Here is a 21,327-nt window from a genome sequence, read left to right on the forward strand (position 1 = left end):
GCACAGAGCCATAAAATTTCAGAACCTTATCCAAAAAAAGAAAAATATAGAAATGTTCTCAATGGAAAGAGTGATCAAGAATAAGAATTTTCCCAACTTCTAAACAATAACAACAACAATTTTAGAAGACAACACAGCAGTGCTAAATTCTGAGGACAGTGTGTTCACAAATTCCAGTTTTACAGCTCTCTCCAAACTGTCAGCCCTAATGAAGGGAGAATATAGTTCCAGGCATGTAGGTGTTCAGACACTTTGCCTGTTACGCATGCATTCTCATGATACTGCTTCCCTGGTTGGAGGACTAAATTCCCATACACCCTGCAGCAGGGCACCATTTGAATTGGAAAGACTTTTAAATTGTTAATTTTTTAAAAAAAAAAGACGCTTTATTGCTAAAAAAAACAAAATGCTACTCATCTGAGCTCTTGGCAAGGTACATTCTTTTTGCAATACTAACATCAAAGATCACTGATCACAGATCACCACAACAAATGTAACAAAATAATAACAAATGTAATAAATATAATAACAATATACAAAATCACTGGTGATTGCAGCCATGAAATTAAAAGCCACCTACTCCTTGGAAGAAAAGTTATGACCAACCTAGATAGCATGTTGAAAAGCAGAAACATTACTTTGCCAACAAAGGTCCATCTAGTCAAGGCTATGGTTTTTCCAGTGGTCATGTATGGATGCAAGAGTTGGACTGTGAAGAAAGCTGAGTGCCAAAGAATTGATGCTTTTGAACTGTGGTGTTGGAGAAGACTCTTGAGAGTCCCTTGGACTGCAAGGAGATCCAACCAGTCCATCCTAAAGGAGATCAGCCCTGGGTGTTCTTTGGAAGGAATGATGCTAAAGCTGAAACTCCAGCACTGTGGCCATCTCATGCAAAGAGTTGACTCATTGGAAAAGACTCTAATGCTGGAAGGGATTGGGGGCAAGAGGAAAAGGAGACGACAAAGGATGAGATGGCTGGATGGCATCACCGACTTGATGGACATGAGTCTGGGTGAACTCCGGGAGTTGGTGATGGACAGGGAGGCCTGGCATGCTGTGATTCATGGGGTCACAAAGAGTCGGACATGACTGAGCGACTGAACTGAACTGAATATAACAAATATAATAACAATGATAAGGTCCAAAGTACTGAGAATTACCAAAATGTGCCACAGAGACAGAAGTGAGCAAGTGCTCTTTAAGAAATGGTGCCAGTGCACTTGCTAGAGGCAAAATTACCACGAAACTTCCATTTGTGAAAAACACAATAAAGCAAAATACAACACAACAAGGTCTGCTGTAAAGATTTAGATGATAGGAGACGCCTTGGCAGAAACTATGTAAGCCAGAATACAGTAGACCAACATCCTCAGAGCACTGAAAGGACAAAAATTATCAACCTAGTACTCTACTTCAAAGAGAACCTCTTTCAAAAGCAAAGGCAAAATTTAAGATCATTTTTTTTCAGACACACAAAAGCACAGACACATTCATCATCACCAGAACAACATTACAGGAAAAAGTAAAGAAAGCCCCCCAGGCAGAAGGGAAATGATACCAGATGGAAATCTGAATTTACAGAGAGAATGCAGACCACACTAAACTGTAAACATATGGGCAAATATGACAGTGTCGCTGATGCTTCAAAATTTCTATAAGAAACAACTGAACGCTTATAGCAAAAATTAATAATAGTGTACTGCACAGTTTATAACCTATCTAGAAGGAAAATGGGTACAACAGCACAAAGACTAGGAGAAGAAAAAACAAAGGTGTGCAATTGTAAGGTTATGTCTTAGTCGATTTCCCTGCCATAACAAAGTACTACAGACTGAGGGCTTAAACAGCAGAAAGTCACGTGCTCACAGTTCTAGAGTCTGGAAGTTGGAGATCAGGGCCCTGGTCTTCAGGGTCAGAAGACCAGCCTTCTGGTGAAGGCTGTCTTTCCAGCGTGAAGGCCACCCTCTTGCTACATCCTGGAATGACCTTACTCGGTGTGCGCAGGTGGAGAGAGAGAGCACACACAGGCTCCCTCGGGTCTCTTCTCCCAAGGGCACTAACCATGATGGACCCACTCACATAACCTCATCTGACCCTAGTCACCTCCCATCACACTGGGGGTTAGAGCTTCAATACGTGACTTTTGGGGGAACACAAGCATTCTATCATCCATATGAAAAACAAACTTTTTATGCTATTTAAAGTGGACCGCTAAGGGATGTATACCATAAACCCTAAGCAAACATTATATAGAGGATCATTAGTAAAACTAATAAAACTGAAAAGAAGCCAAACCCTGTGGTCCTTGCCCTCCCTCCACATCGTCTGCCCGCCTTTGGTCTATGGAAAATTTCAGCCAAAGTATAAGTTCAGTCAGAGAAGTGAGAAATGTAGAAACAGATATATAAAATTGACTTCATCAGAACTCAAATGTTTTGAGCTTCCAACTATTAAGAAAATGAAAAGACAACCCAACGACTAGGAGAAAATGTTTCCAAAACACGTATCCTACAAAGAACTCGTATCTGGAATATATAAGGAGTCCTAACAGCTCGATGACAAGACAAACAGCTTACTGTTTGTTTGTTTTTTTCAATTGACAAAATATTTTTCAGTATTTACTTATTTGGCTGCGCCAGGTCTTGGTTGCATCTTCATTGCAGCATGGGAACTCTTAGCTTCAGTACATGGGATCTAGTTCCACAACCAGGGATTAAACCCAGACCCCTTGCCCTGGGAGCATGGTGTCTTAGCCACTGGACCCTCAGGGAAGTGCTTAATTAGCAAAATATTTTAAGACATTTCCACACAGCATGGATAGTATGAACAACAAATGAAAAGACTGAACATTATTAGTGTTTGAGGAAATATAAACTAAATAAGACATCCATACACACCAAGAAAAGACAAAACTAAAAGACTACACGTTGGCAGAAATGTGGGGGGCAACTGGAACTTGCTTACACTGCTGGTGGAAATGTAAAAAGGTAAAACCAACCTGGAAAACAGTTTGACAGTTTCTTTAAAAGCTGAATATGCATGTGTGTGTGTGTGTGTGTGTGTGTGTGTGTGTGTGTGCTAAGCCGCTTCAGTCATTTCCAACTCTGTGAGACCCTATGGACTGTAGCCCACCAGGCTCCTCTGTTCACAGGACTCCTAGGCAAAATACTGCAGTGGGTTGCCATGGGAATCTCCCCAACCCAGGGATTGAACCCAAGTCTCTTTTGTGTCCTGCATTAGCAGGCGGGTTCTTTACCACCCTCGCCACCTGGGAAGCCCCAAAAGTTGAACATACAACTTCCCTATGACCCAGCTACTCTATTGCTAAGTATTTAACCAAGAAATGAAATCATATGTTCAAACAAAGACTGGGACATCAGTGTTTATGGCAGCTTTATCTTTAGTTGCCAAAATCTGGAAGATAACCAATGTCCAATACCAGGCGAATTAGTAAATCATGGTATACCCATAAGATGGAATACTACTCAGCAATAAAAAAGGAACAAACTATTGACATCCACTTATGTAAAACTGGACAGTACTGAAGCTAAGGATCCAATACTTTGGCCAACTGATGAGAAGAACCAATTCATTGGAAAAGATCCTGATGCTGTGAAAGATTGAGGCAGGAGAAGGGGGACTACAGAGGATGAGATGGTTGGATGGCATCACCAACTTAATGGACATGAGTCTGAGCAAACTCTGGGAGACAGTGAAAGACAGGGAAGCCTGGTGTGCTGCAGTCCATGGGATCTCCAAGAATCGGACACAACTTAGCGACTCAACAACAGCTATGGTGACTGAAAACAGATCAGTGACTACCTGAGAATGGATTACAAAGAGCCATCAGGAAACACTGGGTGATGAATATGCTCATTTTTTTGACTGTGGCAATGGTGCCATGGGTAAATACATATGTTAAAACTCAAATTATATACTTAAAGCAGGTGCAGTTTATTTTACAAAATTACACCTCAATAAAACTGGGGTAAATGAGCAGAAAGGATTTGGACTGCTCTACTGTATAACTCATCCAGGTGGGTGGTCCCCTGTAATTTACTGATATTTCCTTCATCGCATCAGGTCACCTGGTGAAATACAGGTGTTCCCTTGGGAAGATTGCTCCCTGTTCCAATCCATCCTCTATGATTTTCAATACAATTACTATTGAGCCTCAGGGGTAACAACAAAACCCCAAAAGACAGACTCCCTTCTCTGAGAGAAGGTTCTCTTCTCTGTCTGAAAGGACCCTCCTCTGTGCTGGGTTTGAGATCCCTGGCGAGTCTGGGAACTCAGGACTCGCAAGTCCTCCCTGGCCAAGGCAAGAGCCCCAAGACACTGAGGCAAGCCATGGATCTGGTGAAAAGATGTGGGACTTCTGATGCCCACAATCAGAGAGGAAGTGGATCCTTGCAGAGAGTAGAGCTGAAAAATGGAAGCTACCAGATAGAGCAGGAGAACATTCTGCTGAAGACACTGACCAGGGCAGAGAGCTGAGCCAGGTGCCCCACCCTGCCCCACCATCAGCCACACACAGGGTCAGCACCACCCATCAGGCTCCCAGGGGACCAGACCTGCCAGTTAGCGGAGGAGACCAGAGCAGGAAGGGCTGCCTGCAGCAAGTTCTAGGCTGTTGCCTGCTGTTCAGGGAGAGCAAGGTTGTCTGCCTCGGGGGCGTGTGGCTCCCTCCAGGCATGGATTCTGCAGTAACCCTCTTTCGACTTTCACAGAACAGGGAGGTGGAAAGTCCCAACGGCCCTGTGGAGAAGTGACATTCGCTCAGTTCACCGAGGCTGACCCCGGCCATGTCTTCAGAGGAAGCATCGCCCGAGAAAGCCATTCCCATCCCTACAACACTTGCCCCCCGCCCTGGGCACCGACGATGCACCAGGAGCGTCAAATTCAGGAAACACACCCTTGATCAGACAGGCCTCCAAGAGCTTGGGCTCTGACCTGGCCTCGAGAACCACATTCTGCTGCTTCTGCAGGTGCGGAGCGTGAGAGCAATGGCAGCCACTTGAGCACCCTGAGGAGGCCCCGTGGAGTGCAGTAGACACTGCGCAGAAGGTGGACGGGACAGACAGACCAGGCTCTAAGATCATGGGCAACATCACTGAGTCATCGAATTTGAACATCAGTTGTCTGAGGTAACCACGTGAGTATGGACTGGGGGTGGGGCCAGGGAGAGAGAAGCGACGCTATAGGAAAGCAAAGCAAAGGACCAACTGACACCAAAAAAAAAGAAACAAGAACAACCAGCCCCCAAAATACAGGAAAGATGACCCCAAAACCCCCAAAATCAGAAACAAAAGAAAACCATCTTAAGCAGTGGTGACAGTATAAATCCCTGTGTCCACTTTGAAAAACAGCTGAGTATCACTTGCTACAGCTGAGCGCTGGGTACCTTCTGAGATCCAGGGATATCCCTGCAAGGCGGGGACCGGGGTGGTCCACACAGAGTTACCCCAGGAGACACGCACTAGAGAGAGGTCCATGCCAGCATTGTTCTAACAGCAGGGGGAAAGTGAAAAGAACACAGAAGGGGAACGTGCCCATAAAGTCAGGTATTGTCTCGTGACCGAGGGCTGTCCACCACGTGGTTTCTGTGCAAGTGAACCACACCCCGGGAGTATGTGTTGCTGGGAGGAAGCTCAGAAATAAAACAGTAAATAGGAACAGCAAAAGAAAAACATCCAAAGCTGAAACACATCTTGTTTACAGACATGAGCGCCCCTGGCATGACAGTGGCCAGGACCTACACATCGCTGTGCTGGGTGTCCACAGCCTCACCCCTGAGGTCAGCGCCCGCATTATACTGGTTGTTAAATATTTTGAGTATCACCCCTCAAAGAAACTATAAGTAACATGACTACAAAACTCAGTCCCTCCCATTTCAGGAAAGGCAGGAGAAGGGGCACAGAGCCCCCATGGTGAAGTTACTGGTCGTGTTGTGTTTCTCGTGCTTAGCAGAGACCACTCATTTTTCACTGAATTATTATTTTTCTCTACATACGGTGTGCATGCACGTGCCCTCTTCTGTTTTGGGTGGATATGCATGGATCCACGCGTGTGTGATCATGTTCTTCTGACTCCAGGTTCCCCGTGGCTGCAGCCTCCCCAGCAGCCTTGCTGGGCTTGCTTTCTGGCGCTCATGTCGCCCAGCCCACTCCACCCACAGAATGTAGGGCACTCTGTCACTGCAGACCAGACGAGTCCAGGTCCCAGAAAGCAAGTTCTCAGCCGGCCCAAGAAGGACCAGCTGCTGTGTTGCAGGCAGCCCCATGGAGGGTCCACGTGGCCAGGAGCCCAGGCCTCCCTGCCAATAGCTGGCAGCAACTTGCCAGCCCATGAGAGTGGGGCATCTCCCCCCAGACCCACTGGACACAGGAAAGCCTTCATATGACTGCAGTGCCAGATGACCCCAGGCAGGCCCCTGACTCAGCCATCTCTAGCTTCTATCCACAGAAAACTGGTAAGAAAAAAGGGGCACCCCAATGGTGGGTAACCTGCCAGGCAGAGAGCATGACATGGGCATGTGAAGGGGAGGTTACTACACGGAAACCCAAGATGTGGGGTGGGGGGGAGCTGCAAGGGCTTCAGAGGGGCTCCTAATAACCTAGAGGGCTTTGACGGAACTGTTGGCAAAGCCTGGTGACATCTGAGAAGGGCTGGGGGCAGGGGCCCTGGACGAAAAGGAGAACGACATTCTTGGAGACCAGAGGTCACATGGTGGCAGGTGGTCTCTCGACACCACCACCCACAGGACTCACTCACAGACTGAGTCATCTAGATTAATTTTGAAGGGACACTGTTTTATTTTGTTTTTTCCTTTCTGATCACAATAAAATGCAACCATAGCCTCAACAGCTAAAGGAAGAACAGTGCAACATGGAGCCAGAAGAGTAGGGTCTGAAAATCCCACTCAGATGAAACGGAGACTGGGACTGAGGAACAGCCTCTGAATAAAGTCACACGAAGAGGCCTGACTAGAAGACATGAGACTGAGAGCTCAGCTAAGCATGCTCTGTGCTGCCCTCACAGAACTGCTCAGCCCTGGGCTGTAGGTCCAGGGTGACTCGGGGCTTCAAGGCGCTGCCTCCCACAGTCCTGGTCGCCACCTGGGGTGGAGAAGGCCTATCCTGCAGAGGGTGGGGCGTGGTTTGTGTCCTCGAGAATCAACCTGCTGACGGGGCTGGTGCACTCGGATGACCCAGAGGGATGGGATGGCGAGGGAGGTGAGAGGAGGGTTCAGGATGGGGAACACATGTACACCCGTGGCGGATTCATGTCAATGTATGGCAAAACCAATACAATATTGTAAAGTTAAAAAAAAAATTAAAAAAAAAGAAACAACCTGCTGAGGCAGAGACCCACCGAGACTTGGAGAGAATTGCAAGGACTGTTCTGGTAGCTGGATGGGCACAGATAGAGGTGTGCAAATGCCCAGTGGCCTTTGAACCTCAGATGCCAGCAGACAGGAGAGCTGGAAACCATTCAGCTGCAAACACGGCTGCCTTTCCAGTACTGGCTGAGGTCTTGACTGCAAGCTCAAGAACATCAGGCAGAGCCGCCCCCAGGCTCAGAGTGAGGCCCAGACTCCCAGTGCTGTTTAAAGCTCCCCGGGAGGGGGTGGTCAGTGTGGTTTTCATGAAGTAACAGATCACTAATACAGTTCATAATAAAAGCTTTACAGAAGCAAGTCTACTGAGACACAGGGAGGCGAAGAAGGCACAGCAGAGTTCAAGCTGCTGGGGGCTGACACCACCAGCTATTCCATGTAAATGAGACCCGCTACACATTCTATCCTAATGTCCACTTGACACTCAAAATGCATACATCTTTTCAGAGCAAAGGGAAGTGACCCATCAGTTTTATGATTCTAAAGAAAGACATTTTTAAAACAATGGCTATGGAAAATTATATTGTGGGTGGCTTTCAAATAGAAACAGTAATTCCAGGAGAGGAAAAAAAAAAAAAGTGTAGGACAGACTACCCAACTGGGAAAAAAAATGAAAATATGATTCTTATTCATTACTTATTCTAAAGCATATCGTGATTATTAAAATGACCATGTTAGTGATGTCATTTCATTAATTCTAAACAAAGTGAAACCTTTTTTTAATCCATGCACATGGCTGCCCCAGAAGTGCCCTCCTCCCCGCTGGACTTCCTCTCCAGAATTCACTCAAGTGCCTACAGTCTCCCATGGTCAACATCAAACACACAGGCTGTATTCTTCACTCACTTAACATTACACCTTGTGGGATTTTTTGTGTTGACCCACAGACTTTCTGCTTACCATCATTACAGATGTTTACTTTAAAGCATTTTTAAGTCCCTTCAAATTTCTTGCAAAATTTATAAATTTCTCCCTTTATGCACAAGTGTGCAAAGAAAACACAGGTTCTTTACCTGCCAGAAACCCCTTGGATATTCTCACTTGACAATTTATATAACCATGTCCCTCCCTGGGTAGTAAGATTCTTCATTTTCTTCCCATCCCCTTCCCTACTCCAGGAGGGCCTCTGGGCTTAAAGGGGTGCTGGGGCCTCAAGGCATCAAGGCTCAGTCTCCACGCCCACCTCCTCTGCCTCTAGAGCAACTCCCCAGCGAGGCTCTCAGATTCTCGCACAGGAGCCCTGCCGCAGAAGCTGACAGTGCTGTGTCTGCACCCTGCCCCGCTGCACCCACCCCTTCCATGGCTTCCAAAGAGAACCAGAGCCAAACCCCATCCAGTGTGGGCTTTTCGGATGACCCCCCCACCACCAAGACACCTCCCCAGCTCTGCCCTTGCCTCCGCCTCTGTCTCCCAGCCCCTTCCAAGGGGAGATGTGCAGGAGCAACACAGAGACGGGTGTGGGACAGACAGAGCCCAAGGACAGACAAGCGGCAGGACCCAAGGTCAAGGCTGGGAGCACCAGCGCTGGCTGGAGCAAGAACCCAGGACCCTGGAGAGGAACCTGGTCAGGGAGGGCGTGAAAACCAGCTCACTGGGCCAGGAGAACCTGAACTGCCAAGTCCACTGCCCTAGGCTCCCAAGGAGGCGGGTGGGACCGTTGGGGTGGACTGATGGGTGGGGTTGGGGACAGTGAATGTAGACACTGCTTTCAAGAAATTTGGCTCTGAAACAAGCGAGGGAACACAGATGGTAGGGGCACCAGGGACAGGCTTCCTCGGAGACTGGACTGGGTAGCCGTGACCCACAGAAACCAGTCATGTGCAGCAGAGGCTCCCACACCTCCTGCCCACCTCTGGGGAGCGAGGGGCCCAGCTGTGTGCGCATGTGTGTCTCCCAGCAGACCCACCCCCACGCCTCACCGGGCCAGGTGAGTCACCCACCGCCCCCACCGCCCCGGGGCTCAGGCTACAACAAACGCATAGCTGGAAGGGTCCTTAGAAATCATCTAATCAAATTACCCTGTTTTTCACAAGGAAGAGCCCAGCTTGAGAAGGAGCCAGGAGCCAAGCAGATGTCCTGCAGGGCAGGCACCCCCTCCACAGACAGCTGTGCCCTCCCCACCCTCCCACCCCGCCCAGTATGAGCCGAAGTCCCCAGAGAACAGCCTTGCCAAGCCCCTGAGCCAGACGTGGTGCTACCTTGGAGCAGGAGCCCCCAGTGACAATACTGAGCACTTACCTCCACCTGACTCCACAGGGGAACTTCACACCTGCACGTTCCTAGGCTAAGAGGCTAAGTTCCTAGATTCACCCACTCCTTTTTCCCTAGAGGCACCCCCGAGCAGAGTTGGGGGGGGCAGGTGTTGGCCAGAGGCTTCTGGATGAGGCCAACAGAGGACAGTCTACACCCTCCTAGAAGAATTCTGTGGGTCACATCATTTGCAAATATTTTCTCCTGGCCCCTAGATCATCTTTTTGTCTTGTTGATGGTTTCCTTTGCTGTGCAGAAACTTTTCATTCTAATTAGGTCCCATCGGTTTATTTTTGCTTTTATTTTTTTTAATTTAAATTTATTTAGTTTAATTGGAGGCTAATTACTTTATGCTTTTATTTCTTTTGGAGACAGACTCAAGAAAGTAAGCTCCCCGCACTCCCAGCCACCGGTTGAACAGGTCAACTTCCAAGTGGGAGTGGGAAGTCACTGTGAATATTTGGGAGCTGGTTGGGCTCCTTGCGAGCCTCAAGATCATGGGACTTTGACCAGATAGCTCCAAATGCTGGCTTCCACCCCGTCCACTGGGACAGCCTCTCTGGGCAGCGGGGGACAGGGGTTTGTTCCCTGGTCTCCTCTCAGCCTCGCCCAGACACACCCAGGCTCACATCTGTGTTCCCTCAGCCCCTCCTGTCCCCTGCTCCCCAATTCTTTGTCCTCCAGCTCTTGCTCATGGATGCAACTGCCGCTGGCCTGTCTTGCCCCCTTTGGCCTCCCAGAAGCCTGGGCTCAGGGGACCATTTTGTTCCCTCTTGGACCTCCCCTCCCCTTAGACTCCACAGGAGAGCTTCCCTTTGTTCACCTTCTGAGGCTCTGGCCTCCTGAGCTTAGTTTCCTTTGAGCCCCTCCTGCAAAGTCGGGACCAAGGTTCCTTCCTGCCCCCTCTTCTTCTCTGCGAGTCTCCATCTGAGGTCTTGCCCTCACCCAACACTTCAAGCAGTTTCTATCTCAGGTCCACATCTCTGCCCTGCAAGTCACCCACCTACCGCCCATCGCGTCACCCCAGTCTCCGTGGATCCCAAGCCGACGACGTCACAGCTCCTGTGTCTTCCCAGGACACAGACAGAACCCCCACTACAGAAGGGCCCCTCCATGAAGAAGTCATCCATGCCCTCGGTGGGAGCTCACCCCTACCTCTGCACTGGCATCCAGGGGGCTGCTGAGCGCTGCCAGTCCCACCTCCCAAGTATGTTCCCACCCACTCACCCACTGTCTCCACCTCGACCATCCAAACCAAAGCACCTGTGACCCCACCACACACGTTCCTCTGAGCCAGAAAGCATCCTGAAGGCTCCCCTGCCAAATCACCCGCCCTGTCAGAGCTGCTACTCACGGCAGCTGGCAGCAGGGTCCCTACTCCAAATGCTGGAATCACTGAACCACGTGACCCCATCCGCCCTGCCTTGGACCCCGTGCCCTGGACACATGGGCTGCATTTCTTATCACCCAAGGGCTGCCTTTCCCAGGCCACTTGCCCTCATGCCCCCTCTCCAGGTAGCGTAGCTGGACCAATTCTGTCCATATTCTAGTCTCATGTTCAGTGTTACCTGCTGGAGACATCTTCCTGGTGCTACTGTCCACCAGGCTCTCCATAGCCCCGTGGCTGGCATTGGGTCACTCCTGAATTACCTGCTAAGTGGGTGTCTGCTCTCCTAAAGTGTGTGCTCCAGGAGAGCAGAGACCCAGGCTGCCTGGCCCCACGTGGTTGCCCAAGGACACGACAACTATCTTCTGGGAGAGTGGACAAACCCTCAGCCCAGACCATCGTGTGGACAGAGCTGTGTCGGATTCTCTCTCGAAGTCTGAATCCTTGAGCTGGCTCTCTGCAGGCTCTAGGGAGGTGGCCGCCCACCCCAGTACTCCCCAGTTGTCCGGCATCATTATTGTGTCTGCTTTCCTCTCCAAAGGATCCTGGGTGCATCCTTAAGAGACATGATCCCCTGTGACCCAGCGAAACTGGTGCAGACACAGCAGGACAGTGGTCCCTGGCCCTGGAGAGGTCACAACTGACCCCACCAGTGCCCACATAGCCTGGGGGTGGGGCCTGGCTGGCATGTCTCGTGGACTGGGAAATCAGCAGCTTGGAGCAGCAAGTTCCCAGACGTGGACACCCCTTATTTCTATGTATCCCACTGCCTTTTCCCTCTACCTCGGGCTTCAATTTCCAGAGAACCCCAACTAAAGCCAGGGTTACTTCCATGTGACCTTTGGGAGAGAATGAAAACAAGTGGAAGGGGGTCAGATTGGGCAGAGATCCCCATCAGGCTCAAAGACAGACCCAAGAGTCACAAAACTGGGGGTAGGGCCTGGTCGGGAGAGGACAAGCTCGGCCCCAAGCAGAGCTGGGCAATTCCTGGCCCCGCCTTCCTGCCAAGGATCCCACAGTCTACATTGGGTGAACGGTTATTTCAACTGTTTGGTTAGAGAAAGCAACTGAAAGGTGGATGAACCAAACTCGCTTAGTCAGCAAATCTTATGCAAAGAGCAGTTCTCCACAAACATTCTGGCTCATCACCCAACCCACCCACGCGAACACAACCTCTCCTCTGGCCACAACACTATCATATCCAGATTCCACTGGCTGGTGGGCAGCAAGTTTCTCTGAAATCAAGTGATCTTCTTTCATCTCTTTTTCAATGGATCGTTTCTGAAGTCATCAGTCATTTCTTTTTCACTTAAAACAAGTTCATGTCAGCCTCCCACACCAGCAGGGCAGAGTTTGGGAGGCCTTTCCCTTGAGAGGGACCTCCTTCCTCGGGGCAGTATCACTGTCCGGCACAGCCTGGACCCAAGATGTCACCAGAGGAGCCTCTGAGAAAGGAGAGGAAGAAGGCGACGTGCCAGCCGGGCGAGCGGATGGCTCAGCAAAGGTCCTGGTACGTCCAGCCGGTCACTGTGGTCAGGCGAGAGCAGCTCTGGGAGACTGACTGCAGCAGTGTGAGGCTGACAGAGACTGTCCCCTCATGCCAGACACTGGAGGAGGGGCCAGCACATTTCTGCCAAGAGGACCGAGAATTCAGGACAGGGGTCCTGGTCCTCGGCACACAAGCTGGAGATTTGGGGCCTGTGAGGCCGATGGGAGCCACACAGAGAAAGCCAGGCAGAGACAGACCCACTCAGACAGACTGCAAGGACTCAGCAGAAAAAAAGAAAACAAAGCCTGATGCATTGGGGCCTCCATGGGCACGGGGTACCCGTCACACCGGATAGAAGGATCAGTCGAGGAATGCAGGGAAGAGAATCGAGCAAGGAAGAACCAACGGAGAAGCCAGAGGGAGCGAGATGGGGGACGAGATGGTAGGGACAGGTGGGGGACATGGGGGGCATCGGAGAGGGGGCGGTCAGGAAACCTCATGTGCAATTGGCCTGAATCTTCCTTCTTATTTGCAAGCAGCTCGCTGTCCACCCAGAGAGCCCCACCCCAGCCCTTCTGAGGCACAGGACTTGCACTTTGGGGACCCCAGCAGGAAGTTCAGGAGGCAGCTTTTTCTCTTTCTCAGTGAAGTTTGTGTTGGACTTGGCACTGCGGAATAAAACTGTACCCGCCTATCGCCCTTCTCACCCATATCACCGTGTCTCTCTGAGGTCAGTCCTCACCATGAACAACCCGCCCCCAACCCCCCAACCCCCGCCATCCCTCGACTCAGTCCTGGAGGAATTCTCTCGGTCTCTCAGCCTTGGACCTTCTCTCCCTGATGGGAGGAATGATCCTCCTAACAGCACGAGGTTGACTTGGTGACAGCATCCATTTTACATCTACCTGGGAAGCCAATGAGGGGAGCATGGCGCTGGCCTCCAAGGTCTGGGTCCCAACCCAGAGCTGGGGGCTTGAGGGGAGCTTAAGGAAGCCCCTCCTCTAATCCCAGAATCAAGGGAGTGAGATCTGAGGCAGATAGCAGCAGACAGAGATTGACTCCTTAGGAGACACATGAAAACACTCCTGAGGGCACACAGCTAGCCAGTGGCAGCAACAGAACTAACATCCAAACCATGTTTCTGTACCACCTCCCCTCAGTACTCCCCGCTGCCCCCCTGTGCTCCCCATGCCCCATGCTTCCTGCCCCCAGCAGCCTGATGCTCCTTCCTCTCCAACCAGCAAGCCATCAGCCTGGTGCTCACCAACCACACGCAACACGTGTGAACGAGCATCCAGCACTTCCTGGAGCCTGGAGTCCACATCCATGCTCAAGAGCTCACAATCTAGTCAGAGAAACAAGACGCTGGCCAGGAGGGCTGACCGAGCACCTGGGGGCCTGCATGGCAGTGATGCGATTGGGGGCGGGGGGAGTGTCTGGGCCACCCTTCAGAACGGAGCAGCCAGACACCACACCTTCCTGAAGCGTGAGGATGGAGGATGGAGGGATGGGTGGGATGGGTGGATGGAGGGATGGGTGACGCAGGCTGTCCTCGAACAGACAGAGGCCAAAGGAGCAGGTGGGCCAGGAGAAGAAGAGTCTGCATTGAGCTCAGAGGCAGGACCCCTCAGAGCAGGAGAACCTGCCTTTCAGGCCAGGAGCACCCATCCCTGAGCATGGGCACAAAGCTGGCAACCCAGACACACACACATATGACAGAGGCGTGTGCCTCTGGCTGGGAGGGGCTGTGTTCTCCTTCTAAAAGGTCCCTCGCTCATCAGCTTGGGTCTGCAGAGGGAGCAGGGGAGGCAGTGGGTTTCCAGTGAAACCCCTGCCTGGGTGTGCAGGGTTAGGGAGCATGGTCAAAGGCCACTCCTACCGCTCTCAGGGGGATAGGGTGGAACTCCTGGGTCCACTGCAGGAGGGGCAGGACCCAGGTAGATCTCAGGACTGGGAGCCCCCCAAGCCAAACACAGCCCTCTGGCTGAGTCTGCACATCCAGCTGGGCAGCTCACGCCCATTGTTCCACTCACTGTGGGGTGGACGGGCCTGACCCTGCCCGTCTGTCTGCAGACCCAGAACGCAGCCCAGGAGCCTGGGGGGCGAAGGGCAGGAGGCAGGCTGGCCTTCACTGTGGACGGGGAGGGAGGGGGGAGCCCGAACATGCTGGTGTCACCAGGACATCAGTAGTGAGGATGCTGAGACCCCCTCCCCCAATCCCCTCTAGTCCAGCTTCCTCAAGCCCTAAAGGTCAAGGGCGGCTGAGAGAGGCCTTAATCAAGGTGTCTTCTCAAGTCTTCAGAGCCTCCCGGGCCCCTGAAGCCCCTGCCCACCCCTCTGCAGACTCCAGACACGTCCTTCTTCGTGGGGCCTCTGCCTTCTGTCCCTGCCGCCCCATCTCCAGGGTCACCCCCAGGCCCCTTGGACCCCCACCACATGGGTTATGAAATTTTACATTTCCTCCAAGTTTTCCCAGGAGAACCAACTCACACAAAAGCGTTGGTGAGCAATGCAGACTTTACAAACTGGTCCTCAGGGAACAGGATTGTGGTCCCATTTCTGCCCTTTCCTGACTGAGGCCTGGATGTCCACCTGGGACCTGGCCTTGGCTCCAAGTCCCCTCTCATGCCCTGGGCACTTGAGGGGCAGGGGGCAACATCAAACCCAGTGTCCCTCCAGCCTCCCTGGCTGCTCGATTCACAGCCAGGGACCCCCAGGTCCTCACTAGAGGCTGCACCAGCAAACCCCACTCAGTCCCCTGACCACAGACAGCACCTGTGGTCAGACATTACAGATAAGGCTTTGTGTTTTACACTCTATGCTTCAGTGTTTTAATTTTACTTCTGGTTCTACTAAGAAATACAGGCTTTGGCTTTCTGTTCAAAAGGCAAATCTCTCCCATAGGGTCCATGTCTGAAGGAGGACCCTTGAGAGTCAGCAGTCAAACCATCACTCAGCAAGTACTAGTTAACTGAGGCACTCTAACTGACAGCAATTAACCCTTCCAGCTCCCACTCCACAGGTCTGCTGCAGAGAACAGGTGGTCCGCACAGTGTGGCATCCCAGCTGACTGGACGGGACCCAAAAGGACCATGTGTTTCCTGGGGTTTCATTGATATTTACACACACACACATCCCACCAAGGGGCTGGCATGGTCCAGGCTTCTGGACATGGTCCAAGGCCCCCTCACACAGAAAGATTCAGACAAAACACAACAGCATCTCGTCTCTTCAGACTCTCTGCAGGAACGTTGAAGGGTTCTCCTGAAATTGGCTACTGGGCAGATTGATTGTCATTCAGGCTAATGCTTTAATGAATGCTTTCCTTAGAAAGGTAAGAATCTCCCCCTTTGTTTTCAGACAGGGAGCAAGGTGGGCAAAATCCCCAAATTATCTCTCAATCTCAGCTTCAAAACACGGGAGCTTCATGACCACACAGTTCCTTTAAGATCATTATAACAGGGAGGGTGAAACACACGACCTTTAACACTGGCCTTTTCAGGTCACTCCGAGGACTGACCTTCCTCCCAATGGGTGTTGGGGTCCGGGGGAGGCTCTTGGGGTCACAGAGGACTCCCAAATTGCATCACCCCTGCCCCACCCCATGTCAGGCCAAGTAGAGATCCTTGTTGAGATCAACTGTCAAACTCAGGGCTCCTCTGCTTCTAGAAAATGACTTTTTATACAGCTGTTAAAATGGAGGGATTTCCTTAGGTTACCAAAATATATCTCTTCTTAGAAATGCCTCAGTGATGGTCCAACATATGGGAGTGGGGCAGAGGCCAGGACAAGTGACTTGGGGTGGGGGTTGTCACATTTCAGATCTTGCTGGGGGCCTGCAGCCAGGTGTGTCTTTACAACCCCAGATCCCCTGGGAGCCCTCGAGGGCTCCCCCATTCTCACCAGGGGCTCCTTTTCCCATCTGGGTCACTCTGGGCCTTGAGCAGAATGGTGATCTGATAACTTATTCTTAAAGGAAATCAATCCTGAATATTCATTGGAAGGACTGATGCTGAAGCTGAAACTCCAATACTTAGGCCACCTAGTGCAAAGAGCAGACTCATTGGAAAAGACCCTGATGCTGGGAAAGATTGAGGGCAGGAGGAGAAGGGGATGACAGAGGATGAGATGGTTGGATGGCATCACTGACTCAATGGCCATGAGCTTGAGCAAACTCTGGGAGATAGTGAAAGACAGGGAAGCCTAGCATGCTGCAGTCCATAGGGCTGCAAAGAGACACTGAGCCATGAAAAACAACCATAGCGAGTGAAATACTAAGCTGAGTAAAATTTAGAGAAAAAAAAAGGTGGTGATATCTTGACTGAACATAAACACAAGCTTTATAAAGTAGACAAAGTATTTAAAATATGGTCCCTTCACTCAAGCAAATATTTGCAAGCATATCGTGTATATATTGAATTATTTAACACATGGACGGAGGAGCCTGGTAGGCTGCAGTCCATGGGGTCGCTGAGTCAGACATGACTGAGCGACTTCACTTTCACTTTTCACTTTCATGCACTGGAGAAGGAAACGGCAACCCACTCCAGTGTTCTTGCCTGGAGAATCCCAGGGATGATGGAGCCCAATGGGCTGCTGTCTGTGGGGTCACACAGAGTCGGACATGACTGAAGCAACTTAGCAGCAGCAGCAGCAGCAGCAGCAGGCCTTTACAAGTGTTAAATAATTTAAAAGTGGGATTTCCCTGATAGTTCAGTTGGTACAGAATCAGCCTGAAATGTAAGAGACCCCTGTTTGATTTCTGGGTCAAGAAGATCTCCTGGAGAAAGGAAAGGCCTACCCACTCCAGTATTCTGGCTTGGAGAATTCCATGGACTATATAGTCCATGAGGTCACAAAGAGTCAGACGCGACTAAGCAACTTTCACTTCACTTCACTTCACTTCAGACCTTTACTGATGGGTATCTGCATCTTATGGCCCATGTGTAACTTCATCTGATCCCCATGAAATCCTCTAAGGACGAGTATACTGAGTGAGTCACCCCATTTCACCAACCAGGAAAGCGAGGTGAGATGACTGGGCCCTAGGTACCAAGGGGTGAGGACGGAGGTCTCAGGATGAGGCGGGGGCCCTGCCTGAGAAATGGGGCTTTCCCACCTCACCCCGAATCTGTTCTTAGACATTTCCAAGAAAATGCATCCACTTTGGGATCAGCAAACACCTGGCAGCTGAGAGGACAAATTTAGGCCCTGAGGGGATCAATCGGAAGCTACGTGATGGACTCAAGAAAAGAAACAGCTCCTTTGAGCATAGGAAACTAGCTGGAAGGAGGAGGTACCAGCTAGAGAGAACAAACTTGAAATACAGCCTAAACAGAGAGAAGGTGAGGCTGCAAGATACAATGAGTGTTTTGATGACACCGGAGCCCTTGGTCCAACTGGCCAACCATCACTCCCCAACGCTCCTGAATTATCTGGTCCAAAAAAAAAAATCCTTTTTTTTTTTTGGCTTTAACAAGTTCGAGTAGGGTTTCTGTCACTTGCAACCAAGAGCCTTGACTTTTAAAGCTAGTGTTAACCACAAGTGGATACCTGTGAAGCGGTACATGATTATCCAGGGTTTTTAGTGTATGGTTAGATGTTCTGTAGAGGGAAAATGAGTAATTATGTGGTCATAGCATCTTGAAAATACTTTGTGATGGTTACTACACACAGCATCAACCATTATTATTAACAGAACTGCTGCTAGACACCAGGCATTGGTAAGGTGGGTAGTTAACACGCCCATGCCCAGGATGGCTGTACCAGCAAGGTGGAGAGGAACCTGAGGTGAGGATGCTTTAGGTCCGCAGAGGAGGAAGGGACTGAGCACGACAGGGAGCCACCCACTCTGTAGAAAAGACAGACATCACACAAGGGACAGTCTTGGTCGGGGATCCAAGGGGGCCTCATGAGGCAAGCGGGGGGGTGGGGAATGGTTCTTGGGCATCACACCTGCCGGTTGCCTGCAGAAACCACCAGCAGCTTCTCCAGAGGTGCTGGTAAAGGCAGCCTGGGTGGAGAAGCCCCCTGCACAGTGGGCATCATCCAGCTGTCTGGGGCTTGCCACAATCGTGGCCATCTGCACCAAGCAGAGCTACCACATCCACGCCTCAGAGAGGGAAGACCAGTCCAAATGCACCTGCCACCTGTTGTTTCAGGGACATCAGATTCCATCGCCGCTCGGGAGAGCTGGGGGCAGCCAGGTGTGGAGGAGCGCATGTTCCAATCCCTTATTCTACAGAACATGCGGTCCAGAGATGTGTGTGTCCCAGTGTCCTGGGCGGGCAGCCACCACAGCACACCCCCGGGTGTGGTGAAGGCAGGGGTAGCCTGTCACAGGGTGAGGGATGGGATCCGAGACACCGTCCTCCTCAGACTTCCTGCGGCCCTTCCTTTGTAGACCATTTGTGCAATCTGCCACTCTATACGTGGGTCATATCACCCCAAAATCTTGGGACTCAGATCTTTATTTTGGTTGCACCTCAAGGTCTCAGCTCTGGCCATCTGTCTGGAAGGCTCAGAAACTCAATTTTGAGGCTAGCCCAGGCCACCCATCCCATCTGATCTATGCACGAGGCACCTCCCAGGCCCTGAAGTTAAACTTGAGGTCCTGGTTCCTCTTCCTGTCACCCAAAGGTCTCAAGGCTCCTGGACCCCAGTCCAGCTCTTTCTCTGCTCCACCAGGGTGACCTTCAGAGGCAGCTGACATGATCTGAAAATAACTCCCCCAGTGTTAAAACTAGAGGAACCTAGTGTTTATGAGAAAAGCAAGCTCCAGACAAGTTCCTGATCCAAAGTCACGCAGCTGATCAATCACAGAGAGCCTGGACACACCCCCGACTCTCGACCTGGTGCCTCCTCCCCGGTCCCACTGCCCCCTTGAACCCCTGCTCTCAACCCCGGAAACCCCTCCCAGATCCCATTGCCAACACCACCCTGACTGCATTAACTATCTGCTACTCTGCCCAGAATCATGTCCCAGAAATATCTGATTGTAAACCAAATTTCCATAATCCAGATACCCCTTTTTGACTTCTTTGATGAAATGTCAAATCTACAGTTAGCAGGTGATTTGGTTGAATTTAATCTGATAGAAATCAACTGACAAATTACAGTAATGTCCAAAATCATGTACGACTACTGATGTGGGCAGGTCAGGAGCATTAGCTCCATGTTGGTTTTTTTCTCATTATCAGAAAATATGAAAGTTTCATGGAATAAGGTTATTTTTCCCACAATGTTTTCAAAGAGTAATTCTTTCAACTAATATTAGCATGCCAGGCTCCAAAGGCAAAGAATAATCAAAATAGTTTAAAACATCTCTGCCCTCAAACAATCATGTGCTCAAACATTCTAATAGGAATCATTTATTTTCATTTTTTTTCTTGTTTTTCATAAACCAATTTAAGTTAAGGGTTTGTTGAAGTGTTTTTTCATGCGCTTGCAAGGCACCGTGAAAAGTACAAACTGCACAGCCTTTATCTTATTCTAACTTAATTGGGGAGAAACAGGTCTGCAGAAACTCACAAAAACAACTGCCAATGAGATGTACGATCAAGTGACAAAAGTTAACAGTCTCAAAATGAATCCTGAAAATAATTCAGAAGAGAAATGAGGGCGAGTTTGGAATAACAGGCTTGTCCAGGGAAGAGAGGGGCATCCAGCAGGGGGAAGGAACCACAGGGAACACCACCCAGACAGAGCTGGCTTATTGCGTAGGAGGGATGCCCAGCCCCAACTCCCAGCCAGAGCATGAGAAATGCCTTCCCCCTTGCAAGTCAGACTGAGACCCTGTCCATTTCGTAAATGAAGTTTCAAACACATCCAAGCAGATGCTCAAGACAAGCGGTGCTTCCTCTGGACCCAGCACAGAGTGGATGCAGCAAAGAGACCAGAGGCCTGTGCCAAATGCCCGCCAAGAAGTCCCTCCCCTGGGGGAAGCCCTGAGCAAACACACATCACACCTGGGAATGAGAACTGCAGGTGAACTACAGCACTCGGGGCACGGAGCTCCCTGGGGAGGCACCAGCGGACAGGAAAACCTTCAAGATGAAGGGTGGGGAGGCCAGCCTGGAGGATCTGTGGGGTCTGAGGCTGGGCTGGGGACCCTGGGGATGCAGGAGGTGGACAGGGAACAGGGCTGCAGAAAGGCCGCAGAGCTGCCGGCAGGGACGCCAGGCTGTTGCTGTTGTCACATGCCAGCTGCTTTGTGCAGAGTTGGTTACAGGCAGGAGGCACAGCCCCGCTGAGAAGTGCGGGGAGCCAAGGGCCATCCGTGCCTGTGGACCCTCCCCTCCTCTGCCCTCCATCCAGCCTGGCATGGGGGGGATGGGGCGAACATCCATGTCAAGTCCATACCCTGGACAGCTGCTGCCACCAGGCCCAGCACCTCCTGAAGAAGGTGCTCCCAAGAGATAGGCTCAGGGGTGCCCTCAGGGCAGGGACCCCCCTCCTCCCAGGCTTTCCCCTTCCTGCTCTCTTGAGCTCCTCTTGAGAATAGACTTCCACCAACGGCTGCCCCCGCCAGCCCTCCGTGTCTCAGGACTCAGCAACACTGAACTTGGGGCTAGAAAATTTCAAAGCCCAAAGGGGGACGAGACATCAGTTGCCCTTGGCCCAACATCCCCTCTGCCCTGCCCAGAGGATGCCAGCAGCACCTGCCCACTTGGGCTGCTAGAACCGGCTCCCTCCAACTGCCTGGGTTCCAACTCCCCCTCCTTACCCACCCCCTCCCATTAACAGCTTCACAGTAACTGCCACTGACTCAGAACTGCCCTCCCTCCCAGCCCCTCCTCATAC

Source organism: Ovis aries, chromosome 23, assembly GCF_016772045.2.
Source record: "Ovis aries strain OAR_USU_Benz2616 breed Rambouillet chromosome 23, ARS-UI_Ramb_v3.0, whole genome shotgun sequence".
Lineage (NCBI taxonomy): Eukaryota > Metazoa > Chordata > Mammalia > Artiodactyla > Bovidae > Ovis > Ovis aries.